Genomic DNA, 22845 nt, shown 5'->3' on the forward strand with positions numbered 1-22845 from the left:
CTGTTGGCAAGGCTTTACTGTAGAAGAATGAGGGGCCCCCTCTGGAGCCAGGAAGAGGCAATTTGGTAGTCAAAAATATTTAGTGTGTGGTAGGAGGTGAGCTTGTGCAATTCAGTCCCACAAAAGGTAGTACAGGCTAAAAATGTCAAAAGTTCAACGAGGGTGAGACAGACTCACTGGTTCACTACAGAGGGAAATGAGGCCAAGAGGGTTCATGTTTAGTCACATGTTCCTGCTAGACAGAACACTGTTAATGGGTCTCATGGCTGATTTGGATCCCGTCTTTAAGGGCTTTTGTTATTGGTGTAGAAAGGGGCAAGTGTCTCCATGAATTTCCATGCCACGCCCAACGAAGTAGACAGTATAGAGGCCCTGAGGGAGGCCTAACAACAGGAATTCTGGAATTTGATCACACAAATTCACATCAAGGCTCCAACTCTCACTATAAATGCGATCATGACAAGTTTTTAACGTCTCTACTTCAGTTTGCCCACGCGTAGAACAAGCATGATAGTGGTACTTACCTCTTAGATTTGTTGTAAAGATTAAATAAGCTGTCTCATGGAAAGCCTTTAGCACAGTGTTCACTATGTAGTAAGCATCCCATCAATGTTGACAGTTGTTACAGTGGTCGTTATCACTGAGATTGAATCAAATACTAGAGGTCAAGGCAAAGTCAGGGAAAGAGGGATCCAAGCTCTCCCAAACAGTTTTTAGCAACCCACCCTACCTATTTTGTTGGGATCACTGGAAGTCCTGTGTAGCATGTGGAAAACCCAGACTGAAAGCACCTTGCTAAAGGAGGTTCTATGAGCAATACTGTTTATGTGGTTTGTCCTGTTTGGGCACCAAAATCTGTATTCTAAGGGTCAGGTAAGGTCAACCCATTTTGGGGTGTCACCTTTAAAACTACCTAGAGCTTTATGAACACACACAAAAAGATTTTGTGAGATTGTATGGGCCATCCCTAGGGCCCGAGGACAAGATACATTTTACTGCACATTTGATTTAGGCATGAACTTGTACCATAAAGTGTAAGTTTCACAGAGGGGATTGATAAATTTCCAATTCCTCTCATTGGTTCCACCCTCAGCTCAGACTAAGAGAATAGCCTCTATCTGGTGTATTTGTGTTCTGTTTCTTCCAGGCTATTCTACCTAGTCTTGCACTGGTTACTTTCTAAGGCCGTCATCTTGATAACCATCAAGGAGTAGTTCTTAGTTTATAGCAGAGTTTACGAGCCTCGGCGCTGTCGACATTTTGGGTCTGCGGCATTTTTGTTGTGGGGAACTGTCTTGCGCACTGCAAGATGTTTTGCGGCCTCTCTGATCTCCACTCACTAGATGCTGCCAGCTTGTGTCCCCCACTCCCAAATGTCTCCAGACTTTTCCAAATATCTTCCCCTACTTCACTGTGGGGGCAGGGTGCAAAATCATCTCTGAAGGAGAATCACTGGTCTCAAAGTATTATCCAAGGATCTCTTGAAGAAAAGAAAACGACGGATGAAATTAAGAGAAAAAAAATAATGACAGCACAAGATGAGTGCTGTGTGGGCCAATGTGTAACAAGCAGCCTTTGCAAAGATTCGGTATTATGGCGTCGGCATCGGTATAGTGGTTGCAGAGCATGAGATGTGCTCATGAGAAGAGCCATTACAGCCTGGCATTACAGTCTGTATGCCAGTTTTCTCCTTTGTAAACTAGGGATAAGAATACTCCACAGAGGGGCACCTGGGTGGCTCAGTCTGTGAGCGGTCCCACTTCGGTTCAGGTCACGATCTCATGGTTCACGGGATTGAGCCCTACGTCACACTCTGTGCTGACAGCATGGAGCCCACTCAGTACTCTCTCTCTCTCCCTTTCTCTCTGCCCCTCCCCTGCTCTCTCTCTCTCTGTCTCTCAAAATAAATAAGTAAACATTAAAAAAAGAATACCCCACAGAAAGGATGTGTGTACACGTATATACAGTGTGCACGTGTGTGTCGTACTTAGAACACAGCCCATAAAATGTGTTATGTAAATGTTCACTCTTATTACCTTATTTTGCCACAGAAACCTTATGGCATAGGCATTACTATTATTCCCATCCTATTGATGAGGATACAGAAGTTCAGAGGGCATAAGTAATACGTGGCTTGCTCCTAGAACTACGCGACACAATTGAAATGATAACCCAGGTCTGTCTAACTTCAAGTTCCTAATGGCCCTACCCTAATGGCCCCTGTTCCCCAACACTTAATTATTTATGTCAATATACCCTGCCTTCTTTCTCTGTTTATGTATAAAACAGGGTTTATTTAAAATATTATTTTGGTTTAGCCCTTTGAAGGTATAACTGACACATACGAATTTTATGTATTCATGATGTACAAATTCATGTTTTGATATCCGTATTCATTGTGAAGTGATTACCACAATCAAGCTAATTAACATATCCCTCACCTCCCATACTTACTGTCTTTCCTTCCTTCCTTGCTTCCTTGCTTCCTTCCTTCCTTCCTTCCTTCCTCCCATCCATCCATCCTTTTTCTTCTGCGAGAACACTTAACATTCATCTTCTCAGGAAATCGCCAATATCCAATCCAGTGTTGTTCAGTGTAGACACCGTGCTGTATATTAGCTCCCCAGGGCCCATTCATTTTGTGTAACTGAAAGCCTGGATCCTCTGACGAACATTCCTACAGATCTCTCTAATACATGCTCTGGGTTGTCTCTCATTCTTCTACTCGCCAAGGTTCCATTTTGCATTCCTTTGGGTGGGTACCCATACTCATCTCCTAGTTTTGAGGAATTAAGTAAAACAACATACTTACAGCACTAAGCACAGTGACCTGAATGTAGTCAAAACGCAGTAAGGTTGGCTGTTACTGTTGAAGTCACCCTCCCATGGGAGGAAGTTCCAAAGCAGATGACTCTTCCTGCATAATATTATTAATCTCTACTCTTGGCTGTAGCTGCTCCTTCCACGACCAATAAGCATGTTGACTACAGCCAGATTCCAGGAAGCTGCCCAGTCGCCTGTACTTGTGTCTCTGTATTTAGCTATGCTAAATGCAAATCCCAGAAAGAAATGTGACTGTTACTGCTGTGGGGCATTGTGACAGACCCTGCTCATTGGTTGACACTGCATCCCTACCCTCCTTGCCCCCTACCCCCAGCCCCCCCCCAACCTCCTCCAGTATAGAGACAGGGAAAATTAAATATAAATTTTCCACTGACTCCTTTGCAGTTTGCGGTGCCGTAGTCCTTTACCATAGTTCTGACCTGGAAGTTGCAAGTCAAAGTTTTCTGGGATTTCTGGGAAGACTTTAAGTTCTCCTGCTTAAAGAACGGGCACAGCTACCAGCTGTGGGTTTGTATTGGTTCAATGCCTCTGCCGTATGCGAAGATGCGTCAACTGTCTTGCTCCATGAAGGACAGACTCGAGACAGAGTCTGTTCACGATGACGACGTGGCCATGGACCAGATCAAGGAAATCAGGGACAGCTGCCCTGACCCGTACTGCTACTGAACCAATGCCAACCAAGCCCTCATCCAGATTATTGTGTGATAACATTAAAGCCCTATTTCCTAAGAACTCAGAGCCTCTGTTATTTGTAGCCAAACGCATCCATAATAGATACAGACACGCATTACGCATTCTCATGGGGCGGGAAGGCAGTGGTTTGGAAGGATACATATTGGGGGTGAATTCCTTCCCTATGAATGAAGAGGCAGAGGATGTGCAGAAGGAATTCAACAGTTTTTCTCGTGTTCCTGGCAGACATACAGTGATTTTATCATTGTGACCTTCCTGGTGTTAGGTATTATTTTCTCCCTTTTACAGATGAGAAAAGCAAGGCACAGTGAGGTTGTATAACTTGCTCAGAATCACACAACTAATAAGTGATAGAGTCAGAATCAGCCCCGAGAACTAAATCACGATGGCACTTGTGCACACAGCGTGCTTTTCCTGGCACATCAGAACGAATGCCTTAAATCTACCAGATGTGCAAGAATTAGACCGAGGAATGTCTGCACCTAATGACCCAAAATGACTGCCTTTATCACGAGTGGGGCGTCATCTCATCTCAGGCACACAGTTTTGCTCCCCACTTTCCTCCAATAAATTCTATGAAATCTGAGGATCTGTATCAGTCTGAAGAGAAGGAAATCTTCCCAGGCTCATGTGGCTGTCCTCAGAACCATTTTGCCAGTCTCCCTCCCTGCTAAGTTCTGGCTGGAACCCATGCTTTTCCTGGTCCCTGCAGTAGATATGCTCTTTTCTGATGAACAGAATTTACAAACCTAGAAGCTACGTATCCAGATTCCCGAACAGTCTCAAGGAAATGATTTTGACAGCTGAGTGATGTCAACCAACTGAGAAATGCAAAATAGAACACGAAGGAAAAACCCAAGGGATGCTGTGCCTGAAGGATCACAGCAGTTTTATTACACCCCAGCAAGCGTCTCAGGAGGACAGGCATGGGGCTGGCATGAAGACAAGCCTCGTCGCTTTTCCTGGATGGTCATCACAGTCCTCTTTTGGGCAGCAGGTGCTCAGAAGAAAAGAGGATATCAGCACCCTGGGTTTCTACACTGGGGGAGGGGCGACCATTCTCTTGGAGCTCTACAGAATTGTAATGGGTGCACATTGCCTTCACTTGATAGAGGATGGAATTGGAGGTGGGGGCACAGATGGGGGGTGGGGGGCTTCTCTTGGCAAGCCAAATCCAAGCAGAGACTGCCAGAATCTAATTAGAGGCTGACAGCTTTCTAATGTCATCTCAAGCCCGGGGTCAGCTCCGTAATTATACTTGCCATAATGCCGGAATGTACCCTTTAGAAAGGTAGCTGGTCCCCAGCTCTGCTTCTCATCTTTTTTTTAGTCCTTGGATTCAGCCTGAGCCCTCTCTCAGCCCTCATATCTGTGGGACAGCCGCACTCTTCTCTACCCCCATCTGGTACCGCCATATTTCCAATGGATTGGTCTTGGTGGGATCCCAGCTTGGCTTTGGGGATCACTTCTCGCCGAGTAGCCCCGGGACCAGTCTCCAATGAGTGGGTGGGGGAAACACAAACCACAGAGTGGAGCCGAATGCGAAAGCTGCCATATCATAAAGTATTCTGAAATAATTTTGACTTCTCCAAGCCCAGTAGTCACCTCTATGATATTCTGGGTTTTTGTCCTGGTATGGAGGCAGATAACTTAAAATCGGAAGGGTCATAGAAACCGTCTCTCCTGTAATCTGAGAAACAAAGCTCACAATAAGACATCCAGTTGTAGCTGGAACATCTCCAATGATCAGAGATTTTAAAGAAGGGCTTACGGAATGCCAGCAGTAGTAAGATGGCATTAGGGGTGGGGCCAGAGATGCGTTGAGCTTTATTATTATCTTTTGTGTGTGTGTGTGTGTGTGTGTGTGTAATGACATGGAGAAATGCATTAGACATTAAGGATAAGGACCATGCCTATTTACTTGGTTGTAGAATTTACATGGCTACAAGCATTTATTTATTTATTTATTTATTTATTATTTTTTTAATGTTTATTTATTTTTGAGAGAGAGAGAGAGAGAGAGAGCGGGACAGGGACAAAGAGAGAGAGAGAGGGAGACAGAGAATCCCAAGCAGGCTCTGCACTCTTGGTGCAGAGCCCAACACCGGGCTCAAACCCATGAACTGAGAGATCATGACCTGACCTGAAATCGAGACTCCTGATGCTTAACCATCTGAGCCACCCGGGTGCCCCAACAAGTATTAAAGAAACAAAACAAAACAAAACAAAACAAAACAAAACAAAACACATCACTGTATTTGCCCCGGGCATAAAAGAAACTGAAATTCCTTCCTTTTACATACGTGGTGCTGCATCCCGCCCGCACTTGAGACTTTATGGACCTTGCAGACCTAGGTCCCTCCTTCTCCATTGTCTGGCATGGTCTTCCATGCCAGCAGTTTGGGGATTCTCGCTTTAGAGAGCGGAGGCATTGAAAGGACAAAGTACCCCTGAAGGAAAGAACCCAGAAAATATCATGGGAGGAAGACAAGGGCTGGGGGGGAATCTTCTATCAGGCTGCATCTTGGCCAGACCGTTACCCCACACTTCAAGTCAGTGCTTCTCAGGTATGGTTCCCCCCAGCAGCAGTAGCAGCGTCAACCAAAAATTTGTTAGGAATGCAAATTTTCAAACCCCAGCCCAGACTTACTGAATCTACCACTTGGGGGGTGGGGTGGGAGAGGGCGGCAGCAGAAAGTTTGACAGCTTCTCTAATGCCTTGTGAAAAAAAAAAAAAAAAAAACTGGCCATTTCTAAAATTTTTTTTTTCAACGTTTATTTATTTTTTTTGCGACAGAGAGAGACAGAGCATGAACGGGGGAGGGGCAGAGAGAGAGGGAGACACAGAATCGGAAACAGGCTCCAGGCTCTGAGCCATCAGCCCAGAGCCCGACGCGGGGCTCGAACTCCCGGACCGCGAGATCGTGACCTGGCTGAAGTCGGATGCTTAACCGACTGCGCCACCCAGGCGCCCCACAACTGGCCATTTCTAAAGGCAGCCAATTCTCTGTAGAGTGCCTTTGTAATTATATTCTTTCTCCTTATAAAACAAGCCAAATGGCATTTATTTCTCTGGGACTCCACGTTCTTTCTTTCCTTTATTGAAATAATAAAGTTATCCTTTATTTTTATTTTTTTAGTTTTTAAAAAGTGTTTATTTTTGAGAGAGAGACAGAATGTGAGTGAGTTAGGAGCAGAGAGAGAGAGAGGGAGACACAGAATCCAAAGCAGGTTCCAGGCTCTGAGCTGTCAGCACAGAGCCCGACGCGGGGCTGGAACCCACGAGCTGTGAGATCATGACCTGAGCCAAAGTCGGAGGCTCAACCCACTGAGCCCCCCGGGCACCCCTGGAGTTACACATTAATTCGGCCACTGAAGCGACGTCCTGCATTTGGCTCACCTTCGTTTACAATCGTTTTCTTATCCCCATTTTCAAGAGGCAAAAGACGGAGACCCAGATAGATGGTTCGTCTGGGGAAGCACCCACTAACTCAGAGCTCTTTGCAGTAAATGATCAGAATTTCTTGTAACGCTAGCTGAAGCTGACAGTCCTTACAGGATAAAAATACCTAGCAAATAAAACTCTTAAAGGGAGAAACAAACGCTAATGGAAGAAAACATTCCTCGCAAATATGATGCGAATAGAGTTGACGCTTGGTGAGTGTTACTGAATGAAAATATTAGCTGAATAAAAATGCTAACTACAGACACAAATGTTAACAGCTGAACATTGCTGGTAATGCACAGCGAATAATATTCACTGAAAGGAAATATATTAACTGCGGGAGAAAGGAAAGGAGAGGAGTGATTTATAACCAACCAACACTAGCGTGGAGGATGCTTCCTATGGTAATAGATTGTTGTAGCCAGCCCTCGAAGCTTCGGTGTCAAAATGCCTCCACCTGCCTCGGCAGCTTTATTATTATTATTATTATTATTATTATTTAACTCAGTACTGTCACAAGATGGCTTAACGTTCCAGCCACCAACAGCATGTATTCATTTATAAAAGAATTGTTTCCTACACTGTCCTAGATCGTTTGCCAAATCGCTCTCCTGTAGCTCATACACCTGGCATCACACACGTGACTGACACCGCTTCTCACCTCCAGCACCGTCAGGGCACAGACCTGCGGACACTGAGGTCCCCCATGCTTGGAGCCGCGTGGTGACCTTTTTTCAGAAATAGGCAAATTGAAACAAGGTCCCCCATATTCGGCAAGCAACCTTCTTGATCACTCCGCTCAAAGGAAATTTTACGAAAAGGAAAAAAAAGAAAAAGTGTGTTGCCAGTCGCTGTCTATGTGAGGTAATTGTTTTGACACGTTGGCTTAATTACATGAACGAAACACGGGGTTTGCTGCGATCCACCGTGGCAAATGAAAAGAGCCCTTCTATGCCTGTCTACACAAATTGACTTTGCAGTGCATTGTGGGAAGTGTCAACTGATACGGGCGAGGTGGATTTGTTGTTGTTGTTTGTTCTCATATTTATTTATTTATGTTTTGTGGGTTTTGTTTTGGGTGGGGTTTTTTTTTGTTTTCTTTTGTTTTTTTGTTTTTGTTTTTTGGGTGTTTTTCTTTTCTTTTCTTTTCTTTTCTTTTTTTTTCTTCTTTTTTTGGGCGGCAAGGCAGAGATTTTGCATGTCAGTTACAGATACAGTCTTTGTTCCGAGTATGGCGTTTGCCTTATCAATCTGATTTCCAGACTTTCTCTGGGCCTTACCAGGACTTTAAAGGCTTAAATAGGTGGGTAATAAATTATAAGAGGAAATTGTGGCAGTCTGTCTTACTAGATAGTCAACCCCTGTACCAACCCTCGACAAATATGTGCCTGGCACATAGTAGGCAGACAATAAATATTTAAGGAATAAATGAATGGATGTGTGTCTAGAGCCAGGTGTTTTTCACTCGCTCTCAAGGTTAGTTCCATCCTGTCAAAATACTAAAGGCAGGCAAATTTCACTCTTCGGTGTATCAGATTGTAAACCGTGGGGCATTTCGGGTGACTCATTCAACGGAATGTTGGTTTAATGAATTCTTCCTGTGCTCTCCAACTTGTTTGGCAAGGGGCCTGAAGGGGTTAAGGTCTGCAGAGTGCTTGGAACGTAGCTAATGTTGTGTGAATAGCAGAGTAAATGATTACTGCTCTGCCTTTATGAGACAGCTTCTAGACAGAAAGGAGCAGGAGGACCTCGGTGTACATCTGCCAGGGCTGGGGAATCCAGGCCTTGGGCAGGCGAGAGCAAACTCAAGATATGTAGACGCAGCTTCAGGCACCCACGCTGTCCCAGAGGACGTGAATCCTGGTGGGGAGATGGGTCCCTATGGAGATCTTCTGGATGGGAAGCAGTGAAAGATAAGCTATTACCTGCCCACAAGGTTAACTTCTCACATTTATCTCAAACACAGGTAAGCAGGGGGCAGGACTCTGGTGGTATAATTTTTATCTTTAGAGGTAGGATTTAAAAAATGTTTTTCACTTTATTTATTTACTTATTTCATTTTCTTTCTTTCTTTCTTTTTTTTTATTTTTTTATTTTTTTATTAAAAAAATTTTTTTTTTCAATGTTTATTTATTTTTGGGACAGAGAGAGACAGAGCATGAATGGGGGAGGGGCAGAGAGAGAGGGAGACACAGAATCGGAAACAGGCTCCAGGCTCTGAGCCATCAGCCCAGAGCCTGACGCGGGGCTCGAACTCACGGACCGCGAGATCATGACCTGGCTGAAGTCGGACGCTCAACCGACTGCGCCACCCAGGCGCCGCTCTTTCTTTTTTCTTTTCTTTTTTTTTTTTAAGAAAGAGAGAGAGCACAGGCAGAAGAGAAGAGCAGAAGGAAAGAGAGAGAGAATCTCAACCAGGCTCTATGCTGTAGGCGGAGCCCAATGCGGGGCTCAATCCCACGACACTGGGATCATGACCTGAGCCCAAACTGAGTTGGACGCTTAACCGACTGAATCATCCAGGTGCCCCTAGAGGTAGGATTTTTCAATAAATCTTTAGGATTTGTATTTTATTTGTTCAGGGGTTAGAAAGTTGTCTATGGCAGGAACACATCAGGATGTAAAGAATCTAACTGGCATCCATGCCCTGCTTGGCCAGAATCCCCCCCCAACTTCTGTCTCCACTTCCCTAAACAAAGCCACAGCCCATCCTGTTTGCTCCGATAGTCTGACAAACTGAAGCTGGGGTTGGGTTGGGCTGGATCCAGACTGGTGGAGAGCGTTAACCCCAGGAGTCAAGCAGTTGGGTGCAAGTCCTGATTCTTTCAGCAACTTGCTGTATGCCTCCAGTGGAAGGTTTCAGTCCACTTGACCGGAAAATGGGAAATCATGGCACCTGCCTTCTTGACCCACACAGGGATGTTGTCAATATGAGATAAAATAATAATTGGGAAAGCTTTTCGAAAGATTTGAAGGCTTCGGAGGTAAGGTGCTCTATGAGGGGGGAAGGCGGCTCTAGAACAGAGGCTCAGACTGCAGTGCCAGACTCTGTGGAGACAGAAGAGAGTTGTGAGGGTAAACTGAGGGTCAGTCACATGACTGTACCAGCAACGACCATCCGAACCAAATTAGAACCAATCTCCCCAAACCGGAGGATGTAGGAAGGTCATGTATACAGAAACAACACGGGGCTGGATACTTGAGTCCTGATTCTCTCACTTGTGAGGGCTTTTGTGTGTGTGTGTGTGTGTGTGATTCTTGGACTGCCCCACCTAACTTTCCTGAGCTCCAGTTTCCTCATCTATTGAAAGGAGGCGATTTAGAACCTTCCTGAGAGAGTTATTGAAAAGGACTGATGCAGTAATTTGTGTGAAACCCTGGTATTTTTTAGGATCTCAGTTAAAGTTGGCTCTGTCAGTGATCCACTTACCCATTCATTGATTCCCTCATTGATTCAGAACATCTCACTGCCTTGGGTTGGTGCCTTGTCTCAGGAAGTCATTAGCACTTGAGGACTTTTTCCATGGTAAAAGTTGCTGGCTCAGAAGCACCATCACCAGCAGTAGTGAAGGGAAGTAAGACTACATCCCTGCTCCTTTGTCTGTACATCAAATTATTCTTATTGTTCACAGGACACCAGAAGCTTTGGGTTCCTCTGCCGGCTCAGGATCCTCTCTCTTTCGCTGCCTGGGTGCGGGGAGGGCTCCACTGAGCCAACTCCCCCCACAAAAGAAGGAAGAACAATAGGCTTGTTGCCTTTTCTTCCATAAAAATGCTCCCTGAGGTACCATATAATCAGAGCAGAGTTGTGACAGCATGTCTCTGCTCTCCCCATATCCCAGCCGTAATACAACATTAGAAGCAATTAGAGCTTGTTCTAGGTTGTTTGTAAGATGATTATTATAGCCATTGCAGGGACGTCTCAAAACAGTGGAGTTAAGGATTACAACGTGTTCCACATTTCCGAAGCTGCTAACCGGGGTGGTGCAGAGAAGAGCCTAAGACACAGAGACAGACAAAGCCCAGCTCATCAGCCCTGCCAACAAGGCTCTGGGCCTTGACGTGCATTCTCAGCGTGGGGCACCTGAGGGCTGATGGGAAGCATTATCTCCTTTGCAGAGCGGCTGAGCAGTGGGGGCTCAGCCCTGGGAGGATGGGCTGGACCGGAAGCTCAACTACCGTATCCTTTTCTTTCTTTAGACATGTCAAAAAGCCCCCTCTCCATCAGACGGCCAAACATCTGAACCGCAAAAGGGCTCTGGCCACAGTCCCTTTCTCTCTGTTCTGTTTAGCAACACACACAAATACTTGACCGCATTTGATGTGGAAAATCTGGAATGTCAATCTTCCACAATTGTACTGAAGCCTACTTTTATTTAGAGGAAACAGAAAACAGCTGGTCAGCTTGCTGTCCAAACTCGTTCACCTGCCTTTCCTCTATAATGCTCTGTAAAGCATCCTTCTAGCTACCGAGGCAAAGAATCATGGGGCCATTTTGTACTTTTTCCCTTTCTTTTCATTCCAAGAAGTATTGAATATGCTCCTATTATATGCCAGGCAAACAAAGACCCCTGACCTCATGAAACTTTATGATTTTAATTTTTAAAAAATTTTATTTATTTTGTGTGTATGTCTGTGAGGGGGGGCGGGGCAGAGGTAGAGGAGAGAGAGGATCCCAAGCAGGGTTCATGCTATATTAGCGTAGAGCCCAGCACAGGGCTTGATCTCACAGACCACCAAGACCAACACCTGAGCCAAAATCAAGAATCGGTTGCTTAACAGACTCATAAATTCTGACTTGGACTATAACAGTGGACTTTTTCCAGGGGTTTGCCCTCTCCTCCTCAAGCCTACTTCTTGTGTCATCATTGACCCAAGTATAAGTCTCAGACTCTCCCTCGTTCCTATCCAGCCTTGAACCCTGCATCCCAGGCCCTGTGTGTATTATCCCAAGCCTTTTCCACTTGATCTCCCTCTATGTCACAAGCCCCCGGCTCTAGCCAGAGTGAATTCTCCATTTTTCCCCAACACACCCTGCCTTTTTTCACCCTAGAGTGTAGTGTTTACAGGAAAAAGAAGCTAACATTCGTTGCACTCTGCTAACAGACAGAGCTTTGTACACCTTTTAGATTTGATAGCAATCCTATGATGTATAAGGCGGGGGAACAGAGTTGCCTTGTCTGAAGTCACACGGTAGAATGTGCCGGAGGCAAGATTCAGATCTCCAACTGTCTGAGTCCAAATCCGGTGCTCTTCCTCCCAGATCACACAGTTCCTTATGATTTATTCCCTGATTCCAGACTGGAACCACTGGAAGAGCCATGCGTGTTCACTTTTGTGCTACCTCCAGTGCCTGGCACAAAGTCTCACACGAGCTGGGGGAGAACATACTATCTGAATTAAACTTCTTTGAATATAATTGAATTAAGCCGAACAAGCTTTTAAAAGACTATTCATTAACGTACGTTTTGGCAGCTTCTTGTTGAGATTTAATCTGCTAGTCTGTGTGTCAGCCCTCTCATAATCTGTGGCTTTCTCTCCTGAATTCTATCCTGGTTCTCTGCAACTCTCCACGGTTCTTGAGCTGCACCCAGCTGAGAGCCTTTAGAAGGCCAGTGTGTGTGTTTCAGTCTGTGTGTTTCAGTTGTCTTTTCTTCCCATTCTCCCTACCTGCCTCATTTTTTCCATTTGAGATCCCCTTATGGACGTCCATTCCCCTGTCCAGATTTCATTCTTGCCGGTGTGCACACCAAGGCAGCCTTCAGGGGTCCTTGGTTCTGGCTCTGCGTTTCCTGGGGAGCAAGGGGATCGGCACCCACCGCTTCTCTAGTGTATGGTTTCCTTACGGGGAACTGCACATATGGTTTTAAAATTCCTGCCAGATCTGCTATGTGCAATCCTCATTGTTTAATGTACCATAATTAATAAGTAAATATTTTTAGATCCTATTGATGTCGAGGCACTTTAGATGTTCTCTCCTGACTGTTCTTTCTACGTGATACTTGGTCAGGCAGCTTCTTTTATGACCCCTCAAAGCAGTTCTGCTTTCCCTCCCAGGCCCCTAGTGATCAGCACACATCTCCTGGGAAGACACACAGTCCATGGAAGGAGAAGAAATAGAGATCTTGGTCTTTTAAATGAGATGTTGAGAAAGAGAAGGGGGAAGTACCTGGGGCATTTCTTACATTCCTTTGCCTCTTGATGTGAAGGACCCTGTGGGTTCACTGTGCCACACACCTTTGGTCCTCTTCAAGTCCCAGTTCTGTGACTTTTACACCTTCCAACGCCCACCTACCACATCTGACCACCTCCCATAGTCCCTCCTTCGGTAGTTGTCAAACCACAAAAAGCCACCAGCGGCATGTGGCCCCAGTCTCAACCCCACAGATGGAACTTTTGGTAGAAGGGGATGAGTCGCTAAATAAATAGAATGCATTGTAAGTGTTGATAGATTTTCTGTTCTGTCCTGGCATTGTGCTCAGTGGAGGATTACCGCTGTGTGTGTTTAAATGTGACAGCTGTTTCATTCACTCCCTGGCGTGTTGGAGAAGCCGTGATAAAGCCAGCGATACGCCTTCAGAATCCTTAAAGTGAAATCCTCCAGAAAAAAAAAAAAAAAAAAGTTCCCCTCCCAACCCTCCCTGTCCCCATTTCTCCGCTCATTCTCACATGCATTTCTGGTTATTGCACTTTATTTCTGCTTTTTTTTTTTTTCTTTTCTTCTTTTGCACATTCTGGATGAGAAATACCCTCTGGAAGACCTTACACCTCTGGTTGTTGGGCATCCCCGAAGCAGTCAGCTTCATTTTGGTACCCTGGTTGCGGAGGGAATGCAGAGCATTTAGAAACCTTAATTAAGGAACATTTAGGAAGATAGGCTGATGAGGGGCAAGATTAGCAATGGATTTCACTGTTGCCTGCCTACGACTTTCTGTTTAATTATTACAAGAGGAGCTGCCAGCAAATGAAGAGCTGAAGGTCTGATCCTGAACCACACTGACCTGGATTTCTGTTTCATTAGATTTCATTTAATTCCGGCAAAGGAGGCAATTTCTTAGACCCTAGTATAGTTGAATGTTAACCTCCAGGCCACAGGAATGAAGGGGCAAGAATGCATTTCACCCTGAGCTCTGCCAGTTCCTCTCCTACATACCAGATACACAGTCCCGCCTGGATCCCAACACCTCTTACTCTTTGGGGAAACAGAGGGGATGGGGATCTGGCGTGTCCCGGCGAGGGCTCAAATGAGCTGAATAATTGAGTCAACAGTATCCTCTTTGAACTGAAGAGGGAGAGAGAAAAATCCTCCCCGCTAGATTTACAAGAAAGGATCTTCCTTTCTCTAAGTCTTTCCGGCGTTTTCTGAAATGGCTGAGTTTGCTTCCGATGACCCCGAGGGACCGCTCCACTGACCAGCTTGTGCCTAAGAAGTGCTGTGGTCAGGTGCTGATCGGCTTGGTATGGGGTGAGGGGTGAGAGAAGATGGCGAGGGACGGAAGGGTGCTAAGGGATTCCCCAGGGACTACAGGTTCATCACATATCTATATATTTTTCAGTGTTCGCCTCCTACCTCTTCTCCATCCTAGGTCAATGGTCAAAGTTGATTGAGGGATTCTAAACACTCAAGCAAAGATATTGAATCCAAGAGGACTTGGGTTCTGCCTTCTCTGTACCTTAACTAGCAGTTAGTCTCTCTTGGCGTCCTGTACGAACAAAATGGGAATGTTAATTCCTATTTCACAGAAAGCTTCCAGAACTAAGAAAAATGCCTCACACAGCATTCCACACATAAGAGGGTCTCCATATATGTTAGTTGCCACTTCTACTCCGTGTGCATGGGGGGAGTAGGAAGACCATGCTCTGAAGAAAGCCAAAGATGACCTACCCCACTCCTACTGGTCTTATATTAAGCTGAAACAAAAGAATCAACATAAAAATAAAACATGTTATTAAGGACATAAAAAGTTAGCAAGTTGTGCTATATTCATAGAGTGGAATACTTCTCAGCAGTAAAAAAAGAACAAACTTCTGACTTGTGCAAGAACATGCACAGGATAGCAGTCTCTTCAGTAAGAAATCAGCGACCTATGGTAACTTGATGACAAGCTTCAGGGATGGACCTCAAACTGTCGCTCCCCTGTATCTATGTAGGATGAGCTCATTCACCGGCTCTCACTTTATTTTGGATTTTCCCTTGGACAAGGTCATGAGCACCATACTAATTGACTTAAGTCAAACACAAAGGGCTAGGGACAGGCACACCTCATTTTTTTTTTTTTCTTCATTTCATTGCACTTCACAGATACTGCATTCTTCACAAGTTGAAGGTTGGTGGCAACCTTGTATGGAACAAGTCTATCGGCGCCATTTTTCCCATAGCATTTGCTCACTTTATGTCTCTGTGTCCCATTTTTGTAATACTCGTAATATTTCAAACTCCTTCATTATTATTATATTGGTTATGGTGGTCTCTGATCAGGGATCTTTGATGTTACTATTGTCCTTGTTCTGGAGTGCCACAAACCATGCCCACCTAAGACAACTAACTCAGTTGACGTATGTGTGCTCTGGCCTCTCCACTGAGCATCGATTCCCCATCTCTCTCCCTCTCCTCAGGCCTCCCTATTCCCTGAGACACAACACTATTGAAAGCAGACCAATTAAGGGATGTCTGGGTGGCTCAGTTGGTTAAGTGTCTGGCTCTTGATTTCAGCTCAGGTCACAGTCTCCTGGTTTGTGAGATCGAGCCCTCTGCGTCGGTCTCTGTGCTGACATTGCAGAGCCTGCCTGGGATTCTCTCTCTCTCTCCCTCTTTCTCTGCCCACCCTCCTCTCAAAATAAATAAAGAAACTTAAAAATCTTTTTAAAGGAAAGGAGAATAAAGGAGAGGAGGCCAATTAATAACCCTACACTGACCTCTAAGTGTACAAGTGAAAGGAAGGCTCACTCATCTCTCCCTTTCAAGCCCAAGCTAGAAATGATCAAGCTCGGTGAGGAAGGTGTGTTGAAAGTCAAGGCAGACCAAAAGCTAGGGCTCTTGTGCCAGTCAGCCAAGCTGTGAATGCAAAGGAGAAGTTCCTGAAGGCAATTAAAAGCGCTACATCAGTAAACACAAATGACAAGAAAGCCTTCTTGCTGACGTGGAGAGAGTTTTCGTGGTCTGGAGAGAAGACTTAACCAGCAACGCCTAATCCAGAGTAAGGCCTGACCTCTCTTTCGTTCTATGAAAGGTTGAGAGAGGTGAGGAAGCTGCAGAAAAAAAAAAATGTGAAGCTGGCAGAGGTTGGTTCGTGAGGTTTAAGGAAAGAAGCCATCTGCGTAACTTAACAGTGTAAACTAAGACAGCAAGTGCGAATGTAGGAGCTGCATCAAGTTCTCCAGAAGATTCTGCTAAGGTAATTAATATAGGTGTCATCGCTACACAACAGATTTTCAGTGTAGATTAAATGGCCTTCCCTTGGAAGAAGATGCCACCTAGGACTTTCACAGCTAGAGAGAAGTCAATGCCTGGCTTCAACGCTTCAAAGAACAGGCTATTTTTTTTAGGGACTAATGCAGTTTGTGACTTTAAGCTGAAGCTAGCACTCACTTACCCCTACGAAAATCCTAGGGCCCTTAAGAAATATGCTAAATGGACTCTGCCTGTGCTGTATAAATGGAGCAACAAAGTCTGGATGACAGCACACCTGTTTACAACATGGTTTGCTGAATATTTTAAACCCACTGTTGAGACTTACTGCTCAGGAAAGAAAAAAAAAATTCTTTTTAAAATATCACTGCTTGTCGACAATGTGCCTGGTCACCCAAGAGCTCTGATGGGGATGGTACAGCGAGCTGTAATGTCGTTTCATGCTTCCCAACACAGCATCTGTTCTGTAGCTTATGGACCAAGGAGTAATTTCAACTTGCAGTCCTATTATTTAAGAAATACGTTTTGTAAGGCTATAGTTGCCATGGATAGTGATTCCTCTGATGGATCTGGGCAAAGTAAATTGAAAACCTTATGTAAAGGATTCACCATTCTAGATGCCATTAAGAACATTTGTGATTCATGGGAAGAGGTCGAATATCGACATTAACAGGAATGTGGAAGAAGTTGATTTCAATCCTCATGGGTGACTGTGAGGGGTTCAAGACTTGAGAGGAGTAAGGAGCTGCAGATGTGGTGGAAATAGCAAGAGAACTAGAAGTGGAGCCTGAAGATCGGACTGAATTTTTACCAACTCATCATAAAATGAGGGGATCAGGAGTTGCTTCTTACGGATGAGCAAAGAAGGTAAGGTTTCTTGAGATGGAAACTACTCCTGGTGGAGATGTTACGAAGATTGTTGAAATGACAACACAGGGTTTGGAATATTACATGAACTCGGTTAACAAAACAGAAAACAGCAGCAAGGGTTTGAGAGGGTTGACTCCAATTTTGAAAGAAGTTCTTGTGTGGGTAAAATGCTATCCAACAGCATCGCGTGCAATAGAGAAATCACTCATGGAGAGAAGGGTCAATGTGGTAAATTTCACTGTCGTCTTATTTCACGACATTGCCACAGCCACCCCAACAACCACCCTGATCAGTCAGCAGCCATCAACATCAACATCAACATCAATGCAAGCCCTCCACCAGCAAAAGATTATGACTCGCTGAAAGCTCAGATGGTGGCTACCATTTTTTAACATAAAGTATTTTTAAATTAAGGTATGTACATTTTTAGACATAATGGTATTGCGCACCTAATACAGTATAATGTAAACATAACTTTAAATAAAAAGGGGGGGCACATGGGTGGCTAAGTTGGTTGAGCCGTCTGACTCTTGGTTTCGGCTCAGGTCATGACCCCAGTGTCATCTGGGATCATGCCTCATGTCAGGCTCTGCACTGAGTGTGGAGTCTGCTTAAAATACTCTCTCTCTCTCTGTCTCTCTCTCCCTCTCCCTCCTCCCTCTGCCCCTCAAGCACTCTCTGTCTCTCAAAACAAAAAACAAAACAAAACAAAAAAAATGTAACTTTTATGTGTACTGAGAAACCAAACAATTTATTTGACTTACTTTATTATGATACTCATTTTATTGTGATGTGGTCCTTATTGTGTCTTTGTCGTCATTTCCTGACAGTCCCACCTTGCACTTTATCTTCCAGTGGTGGTGATGTTTTTGCACACCTCGCTCACGTTTCTTCAGGTCTCATATCCTTGTTCACCCTATTCCAGTGGTCTCATCACACCCTCCAAGTTTCCTTTGCCAGCGTCTCACACATCCTTCAGACTCCGCAGAGGGGTCTTCCGATCTCTGGAAACTTTTCCTTCGCTTCTAGGTTGAGCTGCCCACAGTGCTTTCCAAATGCCTCCTACACATCCTCCTCTTAGGACACACGGCACTCTGGATCGGGAGGTCCTCAAGACCAGGAACTGGACCCGTAATATCTCCGAGGTATGCCTGTGCTCTATGGGTCAACTTACACAGCATTCGATAAAAGATAAAACTTTAGAGACAAAACTCAGATCAGTAGTTTTCGGGGCAGGAGGTGAGGGGCGGTGATTTACTACAACAGGGCACAAAGGAACTTTTCAGGGCTTGGGAATATTCTATATACTATTTATGATGGCGGCTCTGCTTACAATGTACACCTAGAAATGGTGATTTTTACTGTATATAAGTTGTACCTCAATAAGCATGATTTTTTACAGAGTTGGTAAAGATGTAATTTTCTTTCTCTATTTTTCCTTTCTGGAGGGATGTGACTTGTCCACGTTGTCAGGTGCTAAGGATCCCGCGGAGGCCTCCCTAGAACCTATGGCCCGTTGAATCCCTAGGGATCCCATAAATGGACATGATGGGGCTTTAAACAACCTCTAATCCCATGCAAATGTTTGCATATGTGTACAAATGAATTTTCCTGGGGAGATGTCTCACAGTTTCAAATAGATTAAAGGTTACTGTGGCTCACTGCCCATTCCTCATATGAGAACAACCAGAGAGAGAGAGAGAGAGAGAGAGAGAGAAACTGATCCATATTTCCAGAGTACAAGATAAAGTGAGACTATTGTATAAGTTTGTCACCAGGGATGGGCACTGGGAGGCCATAGTTTGAGGTCAGTCCCTGCACATTATCATCAAGTGACTATCATTAGCAGGTGTTCTTATTAAAGAGAACCATACTTTATATGCAGGCTCATTTCTGAGGACCTATAGTGTCACTCATTGTGATTCCCAAGCTCATAGCAGGGAAAAGAGAAAGAGACTTGCATAAATCCTCCTTAATTTGGAACACTTAATAGGTTCCTTGTACAGTGCTGCAGAGGTTTGAAAATGGAAGCAGGGAAAGGAGGTCACCAATGATAGGTAGAAAGCAGGATGCCAGGCACAGCTTAATGGAATCTGTGGTATTGATCCAAGTGGCAAATGCATCGCATTGTAACAGTATTGAAAGCTTTATGCTGGGCCCTAGCTCGGAAAAGGCCACAGCTGCTAATTTGCAAAAATATCAGGGTTTCAAAAGTTACCAGGGGCCTTTGAAAGATAAATCACCAGGTGTCCCTTTAATAACTGCAGCACACTCCCATGCCTTCATGAGGTATTTCTATCTAGAAAAGTGGGCCCTGAGAACACACTCTTGCTAGTGACAGTGTTATAGCACAAGCTTCCAGACAAGAATATCTCTCCGGGCCTCACACACTGTGAATAATTAGTCAATCTGCGGTGCGAATGGAGACAGCATCAAGAGTGTTGCAAGGGCAGGCCAGCTGTGCTCCTCACGGGCCTGAAAGCATGCGCCATTTTGGACAAGGCATATTCTGTGCTGGGGTATGCACCTGGCCACATGGGCTCAAGTCATGTTAATGAAATGCTGAAGAATGTTCTCTTCTGACATAGGCAGTGCGACAAAAATGATGGGCGTGCTATTTCCACTGAGCCGTCCCGAGCTCAGTGTTTAAAGATGTGTTTGCAAATAATGATTCACAAAACCCTCATATACTGACCCACCTCCTACTACACAATATCCTCTCAATGTTAATGGCCCCATCCCAACAAGCTGGGTGCTACTTTTATTTCTAAATCGGTAAGTCTGACAAGAGATCTTTCGGGCAGATATGGTCCAAATGGGGCTGAAGAGGCCTTGCTTATAACTTCCAATCCCAACAGTCATTTCCAAATAGAACAGTGAATACATAGGTTATGAAGAAATGAGTGGCAGTGCTGGGGAGCTAGTGACTCACTTGAACAAGAAGGGTTTGAAAACAGTGTTCATGGCCTCAGAGGCCCAGACATGGACGTAGAGAGTTTGGATAAGTAATAGAGAATGGGGGGGGGGGGAGTGTAGCATCTGGCAGTACAGCAGAAACTTCTCAAATGCCCCTAAAGCCTGGTGGTCATAGGTTGCAAGACTAAAGTATCATAACAAAAGCAAAACAAGAATTCAGAAAACACCAGGTCATAGGAGTCACATATGCCAAGAAGATACATTTGTGTGGATATTCGAGAACCCGAGGATGGAAATTTCATGGACATAAGAATACATAAGTAAGAAGTAAAATGGACTAGAATATTGTTGTGGGAATATACTATGAATTGCCCAGCCAGACAGATGTAGTGGTAACTAAACCAGCACAGAAGCACGATACACGGGCAATATTAGAAACTTCAAACAGGTGTACATTTCCAGGGCATCTCACGCTGGTAAAATCAAAGGACACATCAAAAAACCAAAGGACATTTCTGGTCATTTTCTTTAGAATATGGGGGGCAGCAAATGGCATGGATACTACACAGTATAAACCAACAAGAAAACTTTGCTCGGGACATGAAACTGAGAAAAATTGGGAGAGAGTGACTGTTTCGTCTTGGTGTCCCTAATGTCCAGAGAACAAAACACTGAATATTCTAGATTTTTAGAAGGGATATATCAAAACATTGAAAAATAGACACAAATGGAAGGCACAAGATGAAATTACAGGGAATTCTTTCAAAGACGCAAAGAAAGGCAGGTGGTATTCCCCCCACACCTCAGTGTTATTTTGCACTCTGAAAAATGAGGGAAATAAAAGGAAATAACTAATTATGACTATAAAGAGTCAGCATACCTAAATGGCAGGCAGGTTAAACTGCAAAGGGAACTGGGGTCAATGGCGTCTTTTTGGAGGCAAAAAGTATTGAAATGGGACACGCCCACTACTTAGATCACATGAGAAAAATACTGTCATATTTAACATAGAACTTCACATCTCTTAATTCTTAGATTTTTCTCTTTTTGTCAGAAAGCATGATATCTGGGCTGAAAATGGTAGATCCAACAATTTTAAAAGAGTTTATGCCCGCGATATCCTAAGGCAATGAGAAATTTATGTCAAGGAGATTCGCACAACTGTAACCATGATCGGAAATCTTCAAGGAATCCTGGAGAACGAAAGAAATCCCCCCCTCGCCCCACCAACAGGAAATTAGCATATTTGTTTGCCACTTTCAGAAATAAAAATTTTCCTTTGGTGAACCTAGAAAACGCTATAGCCTGTGTATCTGGACTTTTGTTCGCTCTGACTCAGCTCCTATAGGAGAAAGGTTTTAGCAGGGTATTAAGGGGTCTTATCCTGTTAAATATTTTATCAGTGACTTGGATAAACAGCAAATCTGTGGATGCTTCACAGTAGAAAGTTATATGATGTGTTGAAAAGATAGAACTGAGATCCAAAGAGATTTAAATGAGTGATATTGGCATGTCAGTTCTAACAAGATAACATTCAATAGATGATGAGCTTAAGGTCCCTAAATTTAGTGCAAAAATCCAATCTCACTTATTCATGATGGATGAGATAAGGCTTAATAGGAACATGCGAAACAAATAAAGAACAACAAGAAATGTAGCCATATCTGATGTCAAATGTGCAGTATGAATAAAAAGGCTACGTGCCTGCCAAAAAATTCTAATGGACTCCTAGGAAAAAGAAGATGGGGCCCCTATACTGTACTAATCAGACTGTATCTGTGATATCATGTTTCCTTCCGGGGGGGCGGGGAGGGGTTGTACACCAGTGAATGGAGTACCATAAAGACGAATAATGGGTATATTAGAAATGCTGTTTCAACTACAACTATGTATCACTCTATAAATGAGAAACGTTACAGAAGTTGAGGATATTTATATAAAAAAAATGGAAGCTTCTCCTTAACTATCTGAAAGGCTAATATAAGAAAGATTTTTTTTTTTTTTTTAATTCTGTGTGGTCTCAAGAGGACAAACATAACACTGTGAGGAAGACTTAAGGAAACAAATTTTCGGAAATAATTTAGTAACAGACACCTTCAAAGATAGAAGAGGTTCTTTTAAGAGTTCCAAGTCCTTGCCTTACTGGAAGCAACCACAGACATGGTGACCACGTGCTATGGATTCTGTGCAAGGCAAAGATCAGATGGATATTGATGCCGACTGAGTGTTTGTTCCCAGTTCCCGGTCCAAGAACTTCCTACTCAAATTGTAAGCGCCTGCCAATTTTCTTTCTCCTGAGTTTCAATCCTTGATGATAGCTGAAGCTCACTTAATTTTCCCCCTTCTTCACAGCACCTCCTCTCCTTCCTATTCAAGACTTTCAGTAGGGGTGCCTGGGTGGCTCAGCGGGCTAAGCTTCTGACTCTTGATCTTGGCTCAGGTCTTGATCTCACCGCACCTGAGATCGAGCCCCATGTCAGGCTCTGTGCTGACAGTGCAGAGCCTGCTTGGGATTCTCTCTCCCTCTCCCTCTCTTGTCCTCTCACATTCTGCTCTCTCTCTCAAAATAAATAAATATTTTAAAAAAGATTTGCAGTAGGAAACGTAGATCTTTTTCTACTGGTTGTCAAACTTTCTGTTTCAGGAACTGTTTGCCTTTGTAAGAAAC

General features: G+C 44.2%; 1 long non-coding RNA gene across 2 annotated transcripts; it reads left to right on the forward strand.

Moving 5' to 3' along the window:
- The first annotated feature begins 8689 nt into the window (after positions 1 to 8689).
- On the forward strand, positions 8690 to 21478 carry LOC123600915. 2 transcript variants are annotated; one of them, XR_006713875.1, is made up of 3 exons: positions 8690 to 8948; positions 18291 to 18406; positions 21232 to 21478. It is a non-coding gene; the product is annotated as an uncharacterized LOC123600915 (long non-coding RNA). The 2 variants fall into 2 exon arrangements; XR_006713876.1 differs by lacking the exon at positions 8690 to 8948 and adding an exon at positions 9470 to 9517.
- The last annotated feature ends 1367 nt before the right edge of the window (positions 21479 to 22845 follow it).

Source organism: Leopardus geoffroyi, chromosome D1 (assembly GCF_018350155.1).
Source record: "Leopardus geoffroyi isolate Oge1 chromosome D1, O.geoffroyi_Oge1_pat1.0, whole genome shotgun sequence".
NCBI classification, from domain to species: Eukaryota; Metazoa; Chordata; class Mammalia; order Carnivora; family Felidae; genus Leopardus; species Leopardus geoffroyi.